This window comes from Camelus bactrianus, chromosome 4 (assembly GCF_048773025.1).
Source record: "Camelus bactrianus isolate YW-2024 breed Bactrian camel chromosome 4, ASM4877302v1, whole genome shotgun sequence".
NCBI classification, from domain to species: Eukaryota; Metazoa; Chordata; class Mammalia; order Artiodactyla; family Camelidae; genus Camelus; species Camelus bactrianus.
The window spans coordinates 9,858,365-9,864,364 of record NC_133542.1 but is presented as its reverse complement, the minus strand read 5'-3'; the positions used below and the strand labels follow the sequence as shown (position 1 = coordinate 9,864,364).

The window sequence follows — 6,000 nt, the reverse complement described above, 5'->3', positions numbered from 1 at the left end:
TCAGGGAATTTCTCTGGCTCTTTTAATTGGGAGTGGTTCCTCTGCTTCTTCATAATGCTCCTATCTCTCTGGCACTGTGGCTTAAGGAGTATCAGTTATCTATTGGTGTCCTTAAGGAGTTTATGTATTTATCGAAAGCCTAGGCAGGCATAAAACTTTAAAAGAGAGAGGGGGATAGGGGGAGAGAGAGAGAGACAGAGACAGAGACAGAGGGGGAGAGGGAGAGAGGGGGTGGGGGCAGGATGTTAAAAGAATGGAGAAAAAAAGGTTTGAAAACAGTGTACGATCAATAATAGAAGAGCAAGTTGAAGCAGAATAGCAATTGAGCTGAGACGTCTTCTAAAAGCCTTTAAAAACAAATAGAAAAGATCAGAAAATAATATACAATTGTTTCAAAAGTAAATTTTTAAAAGGTAATCGGAAATAGAACAGATTTTAACAAAAGATAAAACAGAGGATTTTAAAAGACGGGAGAAAGAAAAGGTTTGAAGACAGTGTGTAATCATGAATAGAAGAGTAAGTGGAAGCAGAATAGCGATCGAGTTGAGACGTCTTTTAATAACCTTAATAAAAAGGAGGAAAAAAATCGAGAAACAATATTTGAAACCTGTGAATAACCAGTAACAGGAGATCAAAACCAAGAGAATGAAAAAGGGAAGGGGGTGGATGTTTAAAAATAATAATAATGAAAAGACTTGAAATGAAACATTTAAAAGGGATTAAAACCGTAAACGTATACGACTGTTCAAAAGTAAAGGTTAAAAAGGTAACAGAAGGTAAAACCGATGTAAAAGAGATTAAAAAAGAAAAAGGAAAAGAAAAAAAAAAAGAGGGAAAAAAAAAAAAAAAAAGGATGTGTTCTCCTGGAGACGGTGCGCTCTTAACGGTTTCACCGAGAAGTCTTTCTGTCGTCGCCCTGTTTCGTGAACTCAGCTTGCTGTTTCCGCGGGCCCTCTGTCGGCGCCCTCGTCTGTGCTGCCCTCGGTGCCTGTGGGCAAGTAGATCGCGCCCCCTCCTGGCACCGCGGTCGGATGCTGCGTTCCTGCCGGGAAGGAGGGAGGGTGGCTGGCCGCCTGCCCTCTCCCGGCGCCGGTCGCTCCGCTGCTCTGTGCGGCTGTGTGCTCCGCCTCGGGTCGGGTCGGCGCTCCTCTCCGTAGGTGGGCTCGGGGGAGACCGTGGAACCGCCCCGCCCCTGCTGCGTTCCAAAACTCGGCTCCTTCTTAGTCTTGGTGGCGCGAGTTCTCTGAGGTACCGGGGCAGATATATAATATCTGCCTCAGGCTGAAAACGAGTCTCAGTCCTGCCTAGGAGGTTGCAGAGCCCCCGGGTGCGGATTCGAGTCTCGGCCCCGCCCCCGCTCCCGCCCCCGCCCGCGCGCTGCGCGCCGCGCGCCAGGGGCTATGGCGGCTGTGGCTGCGCCCCGCCTCTCTTCTCGCGAGAAGGGCCGGTGATGGCGCCGCGGGTCTGAGGAGATGGAGGCTACGGCGCCCCTCTCCCCAGGGCACACCGGCCGTGTTGCTTTGCCTTTCTTTCCCCGTAATGGACGGGTTGGGGGGGCGGGTTGTTCTGCTCTGTATCCCCTCCCGGCCACGGCGCGTGGTGCCGCCGCCACGGTCCTCTGCCCGGCTCGTGCGGCCTGTCCCGGCCCCCGGCTGCCGGCCTGCGACTCGGGCTGGGTGTCGCGGGGACCCTCTGTGCCCGTTTCACTTGGGTCGGTCGGTCAAGGGGCGCTCCGGGCAGATCTGAGACTCGGAGGCTCCCCCACCGTCCCGTCGGCCTCTCCGTTGGAGACGGGGAGGTCTGGCGAACGAGCCCTATTCCTCCTCTGCCGGGCCCTCCCGCACTGTTTTGCTTTTGACTCTTTCTTTTCTCCTTTTCTCCTACCAGATTTTGGGCGTCTTTGTCTTTCGAAGAGGGCGGTGTTCTGTCGGAGTTCCGCAGGTGGTCTGATTGGCCGAGTGGGTCCGTCGATGTGAGTTTTGGTGTATTTGTGGGAGAGGGTGAGCTACGAGCGTCCTTCTACTCCGCCGTCTTGCTTCTTCTCGGGTTATTTTTGAAGAGTAGGTGCTGGGGATTGAACCCTGGACCTTTATTTTTTGCATGCTAAGCATGGGCTGTACTGCCTGATCTCTAGACCCTCCCCACCGCAACCCCCCCCTTTCCCACCGCCTCCATAGTACTCGATGAATCTCCTACCTAGATATCTATGCTTCCTTGGAATAGGGCCGTCGTTTTCTTCATCGGATTGATGCACGTCTGTGGATTCGTCTCGTTTCTCTCCACTGCGGTGGGTGGCATCGGGGCGTGGGGTGGGGTGGAGTGGCGTGGGCTGGGAACAGTTCTTCACGTGTAGAGGTGGAGCGGAGCGATGAGGATGGTGACTGTTTCCCCGAGTGCTCGCGCCGGGTGATGGAGGCCTGTGGTCTGACTTGGAAGAGGACTCGGGTGACCAGAACAGAGCCCGTGTGGGGTCGTTGTGGAGGGAGGAACTCCACCCCCCCCCAGCCCCAGCCAAGGCACTCGTACCTCATCGAGGGACGGTCGGCCGAAAACAAACGAAAGCTGTCAGAGGTTTGGGGGTGGGGGTGAAGGGGTGGGTGTGTGTGTCTGTGTGTCTGTGTGTCTGTGTGTCTGTGTCTGTGTGGTGTGTGTGGTGTGTGTGTGTGGTGTGTGTGTGGTGTGTGTGTGTCCCCGTTCCCCGTACCACGGTCTCTGGTCGAGGCCCCCCCGAGCGGAGAAACGCACGCCAGGCCGTCCGTGCTCCTGGTTGTCCGGCCGCGTGTCCCTGCCACCCAGAGATCCCGAACCGTCCCGCTCGCTCCCCTGCCATGTGCCATGTGCCACCTGCCTGTCGGCCGGGCGCTATTTTAGACCCTGCGAAGAAGTCGACCGGACGGACGGGCCGGGCCGAGCCGAGCCGAGCCGATCTGAGCCGAGCCCGTCCAGGCTGGGGTGGGTGGTGCTGGGTTCAGAGGAGTGGGGTACAAGCGGGAGGCGGGCGTCGATGGAGGGGAGGGGGAGGGGGAGGGGGAAGGGAGAGGAAAGGGGAGGGGAGGGGGAGCAGGGATGACGATGGTCTGGGGCTTGGCGTGTGGGGTGGGGGTGGGAGGGATGGTAGCCATCCTATGACTTTCTCTCCCTACCCCGCCTTTTGCAAGTCTGTTAGAGTGACAAGGTGGTGCTGGTTTCTGGCTGGTGCACACCATAGTGATTCTGTTCTTCTTTTTCCTGGTCTTTTTCAGGAACCCTCGTCCCGAGGGACTGAATCTAGTGCCCTGTGCTGCGCGGTACGACCTAGGGGTCGAATCTGCCAGGAGAGGACTTACAAGGATTTGGAGGATCCTGGAAAACTGCTACCATCCAGAATCCTACATGGATGTTCAAGATCTTGTGGATGGACGGACGGACGGAAGACGGATCGAATGGAGGCCCCGCCCCATCCCCTGGACCCCTTGGCCCAGGAGGATCGTGATGGGTCTGGAAAGGACTCTTCCGACGAGGGTCTCGGGATGGACTTTCTCGGTCTGCGGAAGGTGTTTCTGCACAAAGAGGAAGAGAGGGGCGTTCTCGGCCAGAGAGCCCGAACCGCCTCCTTTCAGGGATCCGCTCCAGTCAGGGTTGGGGTCGGGGTCAGAACGCAGCCACCGACAGCTCCCCTCCCTCGTCTTGGCTCTCCAACTTGGGAAACCCTCCTCCCTGCCCCCTCACCCATCTTCTCGTCAGCCGGCCTCCAGCTTCCCCGTGCCAACCACCTCTCTCATGCTGCCGGACTTTCCTCCTCCTTGGGCTGCCAGGAAGCTCTCCCGCTCCTCCACGTGCTTTGGCTTGGAATCCCTGACAAACACAAGCGGTGCTGGTGGGCGGGGCCGTGGGCGGTGGCAGAAGGACTCCCTTCATCTTATGGGAGCGATTTTTATCTCCATAGAGGTGGCGATTGAGAAAACACATAAAATCACTCAGAAGAATACCCATGTGTAGTATCCCTGACCTAGATCCGTGTCTGTCTGTCTGTCTGTCTGTCTGTCTGTCTGTCTGTCTCTCTCTCTCTCTCTCTCTCTCTCTCTCTCTCTCTCTCTCTCTGCCTCTCTCTCCATTTCGCTATTCTCTGTGTGTGTGTGTGCGCGCGCGCGCATGCGTGTCTGTCTGTCTCCCTTGTCTCTCTTTCCTCTCCTCTCCCCTCCTCTCCTCTTCCCTGTTCTCCCCCCTTCCCCCTCACCCCTCCACTCCTCTCTTCTCCCCTCCACTCCTCTCCTCTCCCTCTTCTCCTCTCCCCTCGCCTCTTCTCATTTCCCCTCCCCTCCCCTCTTTTCCCTCCTCTCCTTTCCTGTCCTCTCCCCTTTTATCCCTCCTCTCCTCTGCTCTTTCTCTCTCTCTCTCTCTCTCTCTCTCTCTCTCTCTCTCCCCCTCCCTCTCTCCCTCTCCCCCCCCTTCACTTCCCTCCCTCCTCCCTACCCCCCCAACCCCTACCTTCACAGGGCCTCATAGATTGCAATCGGTTTCCATGAAATGTGATGAAGAGGGAATGAATTTTAGAATGATATCCCCATGCCATCGAATCCTTCTTCCCCAGGGATAGCGACTTATTTGTGGTCGTGTTTGTTTTTGTTTTTCTTGTTGTTGTTTTGGGGCGCATCGAGGGCGCAGGAGGCGTTGGGAGTGAGGGTGATGTTTCTCTTTCTGTCTGTCTCCTCCTTAGGACGGATTTTAAGAGGAGGGAGGACTCACAGAAATCTACCATCTTGTCTCGTACTGCAGCTGTGTTTGAGCTTCCTATACGATCTGGGCGGAACACTCCCCACCCTCACCTCAAGCCGCCATTGCCGCCCCCTCAGCCCCCTGCACCCCCGTCCAGTCCCACACTTGGGGCGGTGGTTGGGCATGGGGGGATGTTGGCGGGGTGGTGGTTGGTGGGGGGTGGGGTGGTGGAGGAAACCAGAAAACAGACCACTGTGGCACGTGGGTGACTGGGGCTTCAGGGTGAAGGAGGATGAATAAAATGGCCGGAATTAGGCTAACGGATTATTGCTTCTTTTTTTGGCGGGGGGGGGAGGATCATTAGGTCATTCATTCATTTCATTCATTCACTCATTCATTTGCTGGGGGGGGTGTCATTCGGTTTCTTATGCTCGCCCTGAAAACGGTCAACTGTCCTGACTGACTGGTTGCTGCTCACGGTTCCAGGCCTGTTGTTGAAACTGGAAGCTCTCGATCTTACTGTTTCTACTGTATTTCACTCATTGAAAGTCATCATCATGCTGGGTCTCTGAGTCTTTCTCCGAGGAGAAGGTCGGTCACGGGACTAATGACCTGACAAAATAGCCTGAGTGACCAAGAAGGCCACACCTTGAGTGCTTATGAGATAACGAGATCTAACCACCAGCCTCTATAGAATGGGTCACCTGGAGGCATCGTGACACCATTCTGAGTCTTCTGATGAGAAAACGATTCTGTGGATGGTGATCGATGCCCGATTGTTTGAGCTATGGCTCTAGAACCACCCCACCCACTCCATCCCCAAGGTGGGTACACAGTTTTGAAGACGCTAGCCTGCTGTGAATCCCCTTTGCCCGGCAGAGCGATAAAATGGCCTCTTTGCTTCTAAGCTCCGAGACCTTGTCTCTGGATTCTTGGGCTCGTCGGGGACGGGGGCCGATCTTTTGGCAACAAGCGTGCTTCAGAAACAGCGGATGCCCGAGAAGGACACTCTGCCTCTCCCTCTTCTTCCGGGCCTGAAATGGGGAGGAAAAAAACATCGCTTCCCCTGGAAGCTGGAGTCCGGGACCCGCCATCCGGAGGGACTTCTGGCTTGGCCTTCTCCTGGGGTGGGGGGGGGGAGGGCACGCCACTGCACGTGTTCTTTGTCAACTCCCTGTTTCTCTCTTCTCGAGTTATCTCTTTGGGACGGCTCCCACACTGGGTGAAAACAGACAGACAGGCTGGTATGTCTCCCTACCCCACCCTTCGCCCCCAAATGACTGATCTCCTGTCCCATCAGAATCA

General features: G+C 55.7%; 1 long non-coding RNA gene across 1 annotated transcript in view; it reads left to right on the top strand.

The window, feature by feature from the left end:
* Positions 1–5,019, top strand: part of LOC141577433 (uncharacterized) — a 23,042-nt gene extending 18,023 nt beyond the window's left edge. The window contains exons 2-4 of the long non-coding RNA XR_012506303.1: positions 1,888–1,972; positions 2,224–2,952; positions 3,243–5,019. This is a non-coding gene — a long non-coding RNA (uncharacterized LOC141577433). The remainder of the gene's footprint in view (positions 1–1,887; positions 1,973–2,223; positions 2,953–3,242) is intronic.
* Positions 5,020–6,000: the final 981 nt, after the last annotated feature.